The sequence below is a fragment of the Myotis nattereri genome (genome assembly GCF_964212035.1).
Source record: "Myotis nattereri genome assembly, contig: HAP1_SCAFFOLD_220, whole genome shotgun sequence".
NCBI lineage: Eukaryota > Metazoa > Chordata > Mammalia > Chiroptera > Vespertilionidae > Myotis > Myotis nattereri.
This window is the reverse complement of record NW_027669576.1, coordinates 1-11216: the sequence shown is the minus strand read 5'-3', so window position 1 is coordinate 11216 and position 11216 is coordinate 1.

The following is an 11216-nucleotide window of genomic DNA, read 5'->3' as shown; positions in this document are numbered from 1 at the left end:
ACCAGCTCAGCCAGGTTCAGTGACCCTGAGAGGGGGTAGTGAAGGATGGAGAAAAGACAGACAAGAGGCTGAAGCTGGGTCTGGGTGGGACGCTGTCCTCTCTGAGGGAGAGCTAGTGACAGCACCACGGACTACAAACTGTGTCTTTATTCTATAGACAGATTCCACGAGGCAAAGTAAGGGCGTGGTCAAGATGTTTACAACATTCTCTTGGGTTTCGATCCTACTCAATGACATGCACCTGAACTCTATCAAGCCCACATCACTCAGGCACATGGGGCCACGTGCTCAGACCATAGGTTCAAGCTTACACTACAGCTGTTGGCTATAATTGTTCTGGGAGGGTTTTGCCCTCCAAGCTGGGACTTGCACGTGGCCATGAGAGGCCTGTGTCCTCTCATTAGTCTGAGGCTTGAACCTATCCAGACACTATAGCCGCTCTCCACACTTTTCATCCATAATGATCAGCCTATATTGTCACAGCCAGTGAGTAGCCAAGCTGCACTGGGGTCCAGATCTCTTGCTGTAGAGCTCATTTCAGGTGCTGCCTCCCCAGAATCCCACCTTCAAGACCTTGCCTACTGTCAGGGCAGCAGCCTGTCTGGTTAGTGCTGCCCTTTCATAAGGAAGTTTCTGTTTGCTATAGAATCAAGTGAAAGTGTGCATGAGAAACAAGCTTTTAATCTTCCTCCCCCTCTAAAGAAGGAAATGACATTTGCCTCAAAGAAAGTACAGCTGGGCAACGAAGGGGTCGGGCTGCCTGGCACTACTTGAGCCAATTAAGCAGTGACAGGGTTGAATTATAGATGAGCGTTTATTCCAATCCTGCTGGCAGCATGGGAGAGCAGCAGGTCATCCACAAAAATCTGCTCTGCACCCCACCACAAGCCAGCTGCTTATATTGGGCAGAAGGTCAATGATTACATGGGGAAGGAGGAATTATAGGTATGGGAAAGTGGGCGTGGATAATCATTACAGGTTACTAGGCATGTGGGCTGGGAGGGGGTGAGGGGGACTTGTAAGGGGGCACACACCCCTGGGCACTGGGACCAGATTACATGTAGTAGGGCCCGTAAAGAGCAGGTGCCTCTGGGACAAGATTGTCTTAGCCACGAGGTTGTAAGTCTTTCCGTAATGATAGGCAGTTGGGACAGGCATTCCAATGTTAGCTCCCATGTCCCAGGCATACAACTCTCAGCCAGGTGAGAGTGTGCTTGCTAATCAGAACCATTATAGTTAACAGAGCATGATTAGTATCCTATATAATAGAAGACTAATATGTAAATCGACTGAACAGCAGAACGACCGTTCACTATGATGCGCACTGACCACCAGGTTGCCAATGCTCAATGCAGGAGCTGCACCCTGATGGTCAGTGCACTCCCACAGGGGGAGCACTGCTTAGCCAGAAGTCGGAATCATGGCTGGTGAGTACAATGGTGGTGGCAGGAGCCTATCCTGCCTCCGTGGCAGTGCTTAGGATGTACGACTGCCGATTTAGACCCACTCCCCGTGCGGGGAGCGGGCCTAAGCTGGCAGTTGGACATCTCCCGAGGGTTCCTGGACTGTGAGAGGGTGCGGGCCAGGCTGAGGGACCCCCCAAGTGCACAAATTTTGTGCACCAGGCCTCTAGTTTCTTATAACTAATAGCTAGTCCCCAATATTATCTTTCTGCCCCTAACGAAAGGTCAAGTGATCTTAGGCTGTGAGGGAAGCTGGTCTGAGGCAGGCAGAGAATTGTAAAGATCAGAATCCTGCAGAAGTGTGTCAAGTAGAACATTGGAGAGAAAGGAAAACATTTCTGTAGGTGGGTTGCATATGAATGGAAGGGAAAGTTTGTGCCACTTTTTTTGGAGGGAACAGCTATTCAGAGCCCAGATCAGAAACATGTGCCTCAGGCTGCGCCCAGAGGCCTGCACTCATGCCTTTACCGCTTCCCATTGCTGCGGCTACTGAAAAGACTGGGCCATTTGCAGGGCTCAAGGACGGACAGGAAGTCCCGAGGAGGACACACTGAAACAGGAAAATCCAGGCCCAGTGGAGAAGCACCTGAAGCAAAAATTGGTTTCTTCGGAGGCGAAGTTGCGGTACACCAGGGGATTTCAGAAATCAGATCCAATGAATGTTCTTGACTTGTGTCCCCCTCAGCTCTGGGGACCAAGGTGGTACAAAGGAAAGGCACTCTGCGCCTGGGCGGGGGGTGTGGGGTGTGGGGGGAGGGAGGCGAGAGCTGGCTCCCTCCCAGTCCTGTCACTGGCATCCGGGGGCTTTGTCTGCCCCTCTCCCCGGGGCTCAGGGCCTCCAGTGACTCTGCAGGAAATGGACCTCTGTGCCCGTCTCCAGCATGGGGGCTTTGGAGGGAATTTACTGAATTCCCAGGACAAACAGGATGGAGGGCGGAGGGAGGAGGAACAAAGCTGTGCATGTGGGCCAACGTGGTGGGAACCCCGGAGGCGTCTGCCTCAGCTAGACAGGGGGAGGTGGAGGCAGCTAGAAGGGCCTCAGCCCAATATTTTAACCGGCCACGGGGAGACAGCGGGACCGAGGTGACAGGGAACAGGTGACCCCATAGTACTCAGCCAGTGAGGGACCGGAGGAGGGACTAAATAAATCGGCTCTGATCGCTACTCCATGTGGGACAGCCGCCCGCCCATGAGAGTGTATTGAAGGTCTCATTTTCGCCATACTTCTGTCTCCGCCAAGTCCGTCATTTGAAATTCGGACAGGTGAGCCATTTCTCACAATTCAGCAGCAGCGTAGGCAATAATGGAACATGTGTGAACCCCTCTGCCAGGGCTTTCTGCATTGCACAAAAAGCTAATTCCTGGAAAGTACAAAGGGATGAGTCTCTCATCTCTGACAGCAGACATGCGAAGTGCCCTGGCTGCCAGTGGGCAGAGAGGACACTCTCTGTGGGTAGAGAGTGGGCTGAGCAGCCCTGGTCAGACGCAGGCGCACAGGGCAGCTGTACTGAGTTCTGCTCTGCTCCCCGAGGCGCTGTGGGCTGACTAATTCCTTTCCCAAACATCTGCTTGCTGTCAGGTTAGGAAAGCTACACCTGCTTTCCGCTTTCTCAGAGACTTGAGAGGATTCCTGAAGGGCAGTAATGAAGGGAACTGGGAGATTCCTGAGACAGATCTTGTTTAATAGCTTAAGTGGTGCCCGTGAGTAAGCTCAGATGTGGAGGGCTGACAGTTGCCTGGGGCATCAGCCAAGGTTCTTGGTGGCAAAGTGCAGGCCCCAAGCGAGGTGTTGTCTGCTGCTGCCACTCGCCGCATGATGGACATGAACTCCAGCCACCCTTATATCAGGCTGGTTATGTGCAGAAGCGGGCAGAGGGGATGTGGCCACTACCTCCCAAGACACACCAAAGAGGACAAGGTGTGTTAACAGGAGGCAAGGGTTGATAGCCAACAACCAGATAGCAACGTGTCTGTTGTCCTTGTTTAATTTGCTCTGCATAGTAAATTTGTTAGGGGGAAAAATAGAACAGAGGAGACTAGCTATAGTTATAAGAAATATTAATCATGCTCTGTTAACCGTGATTGTTTTGTTCTGATAAAATAAAGCACATTCTAACCTGGCTGAGAGTTGTATACCCAGGACCTGGAGTAGTGGGCCATCTTCCTCATTGGAGAGCTGCCTATTACCATGGAAAGATTAACGACTTTGGTGCAGAAATCAGAGGTGCCTGCCCGTTGCAAACCCTCAGCCCACACTGACTGTAATATGTAACTATTATACCCATTTTTATTCCTTTTGCCTATCTCCCCATGCCCGCATGCCCATTCTATTCCCTTTGCCTACTTCCCCAGGCAATCTTTTCCCTTCTACCCAATATAAGCAGCTGGCTTATTGAGGGGGTATAGAGCAGATTTTCGTGGATGACCTGCTGCTCTCCCATACTGCCAGCAGTGTTGGAATAAATGCTCACCTATGATTCAACCCTGTCTCTGCTTAATTGGCTCAAGTAGTGACAGGCAGCCCGGACCCATTTTTTGTCTGGTTTCAAGTTTAGGCTGAATAAATCACTTTGGCAGTTTTTAGTTTTTCTGAATTGTTGCTTCCATTGATGTCTTATTCAATTATCTGGTAGCCATAATCTATTTGTAAAACACTTTAGTTTATATGGAGATGTCACATCCTCTATTTTATTTTATTTTTTAAAAAATTTTTATTGATTGTTACGGAGAGAGAGAAACATCGATGTGAGAATGAAACATAGATTGGCTGCCTCAAGCACGCCCCCTCCCAGGGATCGAGCCCCCAACCTGGGCATGTGTCCTGACTGGGAAACGAACCAGCAACCTCAGGTGCACAGATGATGCCCAACCAACTGAGTCACACTGGCCAGGGCACTGCCTCTATTTTATTTATTCATTTTTTACTTCAAATGGTTCTACATTTCTAACAGTGTCCAACTTGGATAAGGTTAAACTTTAGGGAATTCCAAAATAAATAGCTTGAGTATGAAACTTTATTCCTCCCACATATAAAGAGACTTGCTCAGCAGGCCATTCTCTTCCCCACAATAATTCAGGGACAAGTTCTCTCCATCTTGGTTCTTTGTTTAAATTCGAGTGGGCATGTCATCTGGGTTGTAGCCAGTGGAAAGGGGAAAGCATATGGCCTCTCTTGGTCTGGTCTCAAGACACCAGCTATAAAGGGACATGTCACTCCTGCCACACGTCACTGGAGAGAACTTAGTCACATCGTCCGCAGGGAAGGTAGGAAAAGGTAGTATGGTTGGGCAGCCCTGCGCCTTGCTACATTTCTGTTACTGTGAGAGAAAGAAAGGATGAAAGCCAGCAGGGGGTGCCACACTTACATGAGGTTGACACCCGTTCCCTTTTCCGTGAAGAACAGATTAAGAGAGATAGTGGACTTACTCAGAGACGCACAAGGTTAGGGTCAGTGCTGGAGCCAAGCACGGAGAGCTTGGCACCTCGGCTCTTTTCCTTCTCCAGACCATTCTCCCAGGACAGTGCTGCAGGTCAGCTGAAAGTGCTGCCCTGGAAAAGCTAGGCTGTATCGCTAACCTCAGCATATGGAGCCAACGGGCCAAGTGCCAGATGGTGACATAACTGCCCAGCGCCTCTGCCTTTCCCCTACCCCCAGCACAGAGACTGAGGCGCTAACTGCTCTGTGGGCTGGAGCCCGGCCTGTGGACAGTGGATGTGTGCGGACACAAAACCAGACAGAGAGTGTTAATGATATCAGGAACAGTGAGCCGATGCCCCCCTTCCCTGCGCCCCATCATGTCTCATGAAGCAGAAGAATAAAGTCATGGACCAGAAGAACTAAGCAAAAGTGTGGAAAATTTATTTCAAGCAGATTCAGACTCCCTGCACAGGGAGGGGGCCCAATAATGGGTTGCTGCTGAAGCCTCGTGGTCTAGGGGTACATATTTGCTATAAGCCTGCCCCATATCTACCCCTGTCGCCACCTGATTGATTCCCTCAAATGTTCTTGCCCAGCAACGGACCTGAACTTTCCTGATTCCTATGCGTCAGTTCACCTTATTGTTGCAGACCCTCCCCAGTTTCACATGCCTCCCGCTCTGAGTCCAAAAACACCCTGTTATTTCTGCATGGTTGTTTCTGTGGCGAGGCTGCCGTGTCTGCCGTGTTCTACCTGCCTTTATTTTCCACTGGACACCTGTCCCGTCTGCCTGTGTGTCAAGCTCACTCCTCTCATTAACAGTCTCCCTACCATCTTTCTTAGGCCAACTCTCTCTGCCACAAATGTTTTCCTGGGACCGTTCTTGTTCCCAATGGCTGCTTTTTTTTTTTAATTTTTAAAAATTGATTGATTTTAGAGAGAGAGAGGAAAGGAGAGCGAGAGAGCAAGAGAGACTTGTTGTTCCATTTATTCGTGCATTCATTTGTTGATTCTTGTACTCGTATGTGCCCTGACTGGAGATTGAACCCACAACCTTGGTGTATCAGAATAATGCCGTAACCAGGCAAGGCACCCACTGGCCTCTATTATTCTAGAATTCCTTATGCTTTTGACTGCTTGTGTCCCCAGTACAATCAATCTATAAAGAGTAAGAATTTGCCTGGCCCCACTGTGGTTCAGTAGTTGAGCACTGACCTAAGAACCAGGAGGTCATGATTCTGTTCCTGGTCAGGGCACATGCACGAGTTGAGGGCTGGATGCCCAGTGGGGGGCGTTCAGGAAGCAGCCGATCAGTGATTCTCTCTCATCATTGATGTTTCTATCTCTCTCTCCATCTCCCTTCCTCTCTGAAATCAATAAAAAAATATTTTTTTAAAAAAGAAAAAACAACAGATTAAAATGGAGTCACTTTTGCTAAGCCATGTCAAATAAACCAAAACTTAATAACTAACTGAATTGCAGAGTCAGCCTCTCCTAGAAATGGAATTTTAAACCAATCAGTCTGGAGTTTTCTGATCAACTGCAGAGTGATAATCTGGCTTTAACGGGGACTAAGGGAAGGTGCCCTGGCCTAAAATAGTCACTCCTTTAGCTTCTAGTCTCACCCTCTTTCTGCCTATAAGAACCTTCCATTTTGTACAGCACATTTGCGCGCCCTTCTAGTTGCTAGATGGGATGCCACCCGATTCATACATCACTTAATAGAGCCAATTAGGTCTTCAAATTTATCCAGTTGAATTTTGTTCTTTAACATCTGGAACAAGTAGCAAAGTTACTTTTGCCTAGTCCTTTAATACAGCACAGAAATGGGGAAATAAATTTCAGTTCCAAAAATTTCAATGCATTTGTACCACACATAGGTTGTCTTGTACTTTTTATTTCATGCATGTTTATCTCCTTGGCTAAATGCAGAGCTTCCTCAGGACCGGAGTTTCATTGCTTGCCTTAGGTAATTTGACAGTACCTAGCACAGTGTTGAGCATAAATATCGCAATTGAAAAATATCACCTCTTCCAAGAAGTCTCTCATGATGCCACCCACAAGTTCTCAGTAATTTTACAGGACTTTGTTCACCCCACTATTTTGGCGTGTTAACCTGTGGCAAGATAGGGCTTTCTTCCCTCTTTTCCTCCGTTACAGTTTCTTGGGAGGGGCAGGTCTTTGGTAAAACTAAGTAAAAAGACAAGAATGTGGTTAATGTAAGAATTCATTGAAGTTAAGCCTTGAGAAGCAGTCATACTAGGGAGAGGGGAAAGCGTGTTATTTATGAATGCGGAGGCACTAGAGCCTCCCCAGCAACTGCAAACCACTGAGGAGTTGATGTTGTCCCCCAGATGGCGGTGGGTCAGGGGGAAAATTGGAGAAATTGAATGAAATCAGGGCGACCGTAGGGAAGAAGGGTGAGGGAGACTGGAGAAAGAAAGGTGAATGTGGGTGCCTCAACGGGAAAAGCGATGTTCTGCTTCATCCTTTTGAACTACAGGCAATTAGCCTGTGTGCCTGCCTGTTCCTTTGCTAGACTATGAGCTCTAAGAGGGTGGGCCAGGACCACGCTTCTCACTTTTCATGCCCCACTGCCTGCCAAGGTGACATCCCTTCACAGGAGGGCGTTATGAACAGAACTGAAGGTGAGGCCGAGTTCCTCCGCTCATCACGATCGGATACATTTGTTGTTTAGCTGTCCAAAATTTTGTAAAAGTGACTGTAATTACCTGTTGTATCTACCTTCCTGGTCTAAATTTGGCAGTCACATATACTAGTAGCAGCCACCCTGTAATCCAACTCTCTGATCTCCTTCATTAAGAGTCTCTTCAAATGTCTTTTGAAGCCCAGCATCATTATATCATTTTTCACTGATACTGGTCTCGGGACCAGTTTCCCCTCTGGCAGGCTCCTTAATTGGTGATTTGGCAACATTGGGCTTTTACTTCCAACCTGCCAGTTCCCTTCATTTAAAGCAAATTCTGTCAAATGAATAAGTGCCCATAGCACAATTACCAAGCACAAAACTAAACTGCAGCTATGCATCAGCTTACCAGGGTAGTGCCTGCTTTATTAAAAAGAAAGACAAGCCTATGAGATTGACAAGAGAGCGGAGCATTTCATTTTTCCCGGCGTTTTATTGCTGCAATATCCCATTTGATGGCCTCCCACTTGCAGAGCATCAGCTCCCCGCAATGACACTAATGAAGAAATGCTGCCTTGTGCTCATTCTTTAACCAGCCGTGTTGCTTGTTAATGGGAATGTGGCACCCCCTCCCCGGTTCGCGCGGAGTTAGGATCAGCGGGGTCTCTGGGGTACCTCTGATGTGTACACAGCACTCCTTTCCCGGTGGGATTTCTCTGATTAGGTGGTAACTGCACTTTCTGTCGATAAATTCAATGTTCTGTATATTTCAAATTATGGGCAGAAACAGGGATATTTTTCCAACTGGGAAAAAATTAAAAAGCCCAAGAGGGAAGAGTGAGCACTTTATTTTTCATCACATTTCTCTGCTTTGTGGGACATACTGTTTTAATTATTCCCTAATCATTTGCTTCAGCGTATCCCCCATGACGGCACCCACATGTAACCATGTTGGTTAATTCTTGCTCATGAGTGACTTCTAAGGAGTGTCTCATTTAAGCCGAAAGTTATTCGTCGCTTCGCCGGGATGTCCAGTCTGGCTTGATTGCCCCTGGGACTCATTTAGTTTCTTGTCTGCTTCCTTCTTTGGGTTCCCACCACTTGCCCAGAAGTATAGACATTTGATCTCACGTCAGTTCTCACAGATTCCAAAATAAGTGAAGTCAGTTTAAGCTGCCAGCATGGTGAGGGCAGTGAGGTGAACGGTGCGTTTTCAACTCAGTCTGATCCCCTATCATGAAATGTAACTGAGTCCAAGGTTCGGTCTGCACAGCTGGGCATCACCTAAGGTCACTATCAGAGCAGATCTGCTTCAAGGTCCAGGACCAGAGGGAGTAGCAGCTGGAGGGTAGGGAAGAGAGTGGATGCTCCCCTCCCCCTTTGGAGCATTTGTTTCTAAGGATAATGGACAGATTTTGATGTTTCCAGACAATACTAGTAAATGAGTATCACACAGAGCATCGAATTGACTAGAAATGGTTTGATGTTTCAAATGAAGCTTCTCAGATTATATTAAAATAAGAAATTTCTTATTTTCAGTTGTGGGAAAAGAAAAACTTATGCAATGTTTTTAAATAAAATGCTTTATTTCTTTAAAATGTATTTTTATTGATTTCAGTGAGGAAGGGGAAGGGAGAGAGAGATAGAAACATCAATGATGAGTGAGAATCACTGATTGGTTGCTTCCTGCACACCTCTTACTGGGGATGAAGCCCAAAACCTGGGCATGTGCCCTTGACCAAAATCGAACCTGGGACCCTGCAGTCTACAGGCTGGCGCTTTATACACTCAGCCAAACCAGCTAGGGCAAGACTTTATTTTTTTAAATATTACTGAACGGTTGAGTATGAATGCCTAGCAAAGGCTTGCTAACATCATTATTGTGATCTCTATTGCTCTTATTAGCAATTCAAATCAACAAACATTTATTGAGGCACTGTAATAAAAGATGGGAGGAACATAAGTGACAAAATTAAACGATATAGTGGCCAATAAGATTAGGTAAATGGCTACTTATAAAGCAGGGTGGAATGACCTACGTTCTAAAGAAGCAACCCAGAGGGAGGAACAGAAAGTTCTGACTTTGAGGCCACTGGTGTCTTGTCATTGAGCCATGTGAAGGGTTCTGGGCAGTGAAAAACCCTTGGGTATTTGGATGTATCATCACGGCCCTAAGGGCAGGGAAGTGAAGGCAGGTGCGCAGGGGTGAGGAGGAGCCTGGCGCACCTGGAGCCCAGGGCTGCGGGGCCCGGCAGGAAGCAGGCGTTGGGTTGGCCTGAGTGCCATCCAGCACTTTGTATTTTAAGGCGGTGCCGTCACACGCCACAAGGAGTGTAGCAGTGTGGGTAAGACTTAAAACCCAACTCTGACATTGGATAGCTTCATGAACTTGGGCACCAGTTTTTTGACCCATAAATCAAAGATCATTAGAGTACAGGTGCTCTTTGTTTTATAATAGGGTTACAACCCAATAAACCCATTGTAAGTTGAAAATACCATAGGTCAAAAATGCATGTAAGACATCTAACCTACTGAACACCGTAGTTTGGGCCAGTCTACCGTAAATGGGCTTAGAACACAATATCCTAAAAACACTGGCCACACACACTATAGAGTATTGGTGTTTACCCTTGTGATCGCGGGCCCAACAGCTGCGGCTCACTCCTCTGCCCAGCACCACAGGAGACTGTTGTGCCACGTACTGCCAGCCCAGGAAAAGATAAAAATCCAAAGCCCGGTTTCTACTGACTGTGCATTGTTTTCACACCATTGTAAAGTAAAAAACTGCAGGTCCAACCAACGTCAGTCGGAGACCATCTGGAATTCCCACCTAAATTTGTGAAAGTCAAATAAATGTGCCAGAACATAGCCCATTTCTAGGCACAAAGAACGCTCCCAATAAAGGGTTGCTAGTATGAGTAGTTTAACAATATGATAGATTATTGTAGCAGATAGTAAGAACTAATTGGAGCAGGTTTGGCTCAGTGGATTGAGCATCAGGCCCTCGGACTAAAGCAGCGGTTCTCAACCTGTGGGTCGCGACCCCTTTGGGGGTCGAACAACCCTTTCACAGGGGTCGCCTAAGACCATCAGAAAACACATATTTTCGATGGTCTTAGGAACCGAGACACAGCTCCTCTATCCGTCTCCAGGCGGGTCCACCCACATGCAGATACGCCCACATGTGAGTACCCGTCATATTAAAGGGTTGCGGAATTAGGAAGGTTGAGAATCACTGGACTAAAGGGTTCCAGGTTCAATTGCGGTCAAGGGCATATACCTCAGTTGCAAGGCTCGATCCCCAGCCCTGGTCAGGGCCCTTGTGAGAGGCAACCAATCAATGCGTCTCTCTCACATCAATGTGTGTCTCTTCCCCCTCCCTTCTACTCTCTCTAAAAGTCAAAGGAAAAATATCCTTGGGTGAAAATTAACAACAACAAAAAGAATTAATTGGAAATATAAGAAAGGTAAAGGAGCCAGCTGGTGTGGCTCAGTGGTTGAGGGACCAACTATGAGCCAGGAGATCATGGTTCAACTTCCCAGTCAGGAAATTGACCAGGTTTCGGGCTCAATCCTCAGTGTGGGGCATGCAGGAGGCAGCCGATCAATGATTCTCTCTCATCATTGATGTTTCTATCTCTCCCTCTCCCGTCCTCTCTGAAATCAATGAAGATATATATATATATTT